This window comes from Cyprinus carpio, unplaced genomic scaffold (genome assembly GCF_018340385.1).
Source record: "Cyprinus carpio isolate SPL01 unplaced genomic scaffold, ASM1834038v1 S000002189, whole genome shotgun sequence".
Taxonomy (NCBI): Eukaryota; Metazoa; Chordata; class Actinopteri; order Cypriniformes; family Cyprinidae; genus Cyprinus; species Cyprinus carpio.
The window spans coordinates 1-791 of record NW_024874903.1 but is presented as its reverse complement, the minus strand read 5'-3'; the positions used below and the strand labels follow the sequence as shown (position 1 = coordinate 791).

At 48.7% G+C, this 791-nt stretch overlaps 1 non-coding gene across 1 annotated transcript; it reads left to right on the top strand.

Annotated features, from left to right (window-relative positions):
• Window positions 1–677: 677 nt before the first annotated feature.
• trnap-ggg lies at window positions 678–748 on the top strand. The gene has a single exon. It is a non-coding gene; the product is annotated as a tRNA-Pro (tRNA).
• The last annotated feature ends 43 nt before the right edge of the window (window positions 749–791 follow it).

The window sequence follows — 791 nt, the reverse complement described above, 5'->3', positions numbered from 1 at the left end:
GCCGTAGGGGCCAGATGTCCATCCTTCAAAAAGACTCCATGGAGAGTTTGCTATTATGCGTGCAGGTGCTGTGGCGGGGCCCGTTCAGGGGCTCAAAAGAAAGAGGCCAGCCACTCCTCTTGGCTGACTTGGCATCTTTGCAGTAGCCACCACTTGGTTGTAGAGTTAACTGAGAAGATGCGTGCTTTTTGTTTTGTAGGCCTTCTTGGTCTCTTTTCTCCCAGTATATGTGTGGACTCCTGCTTATTACGCCACACTACCTGTGGATCACTCAGGTCAAGCGGCCAGTCTTTGTGCATCTCTTCTTTTCTTTTTTTTCTTTATGGTCAGCGATTCTTGATATTTGGCGTGTGTGCATTTGAAACATCTGATTGACCAGGCATTTTGGGCGTCTCGTTTAGGTCCCCATTAGAGACTAATTGGGTTGTACTAGCATGACTGGAAATAGCTGCCTGTGGGCAATACTTGCTTTAACTTCCATTTCTGAAATCAGCTTCCTACTTTCATTGGGACTCTGCTGACTATCCTACACACCCAACAGGTGAGGCTAGAGGGGTACGTGCTTTAGCACTTTTTTTCTGCCATAGGTGCAGATTTTGTGATGCTGCTTCTTGCGTTTAAAGCCATTTGAACAGAGATGCTCGTGGCTGAGCAGTGGATCAACAGCACAGCGAGCAGGCTCGTTGGTCTAGGGGTATGATTCTCGCTTTGGGTGCGAGAGGTCCCGGTTCAAATCCCGGACGAGCCCTTGGTGAGGCTTGGTCCTGAAGCTCTTTGCTCTCTTTAGTGTC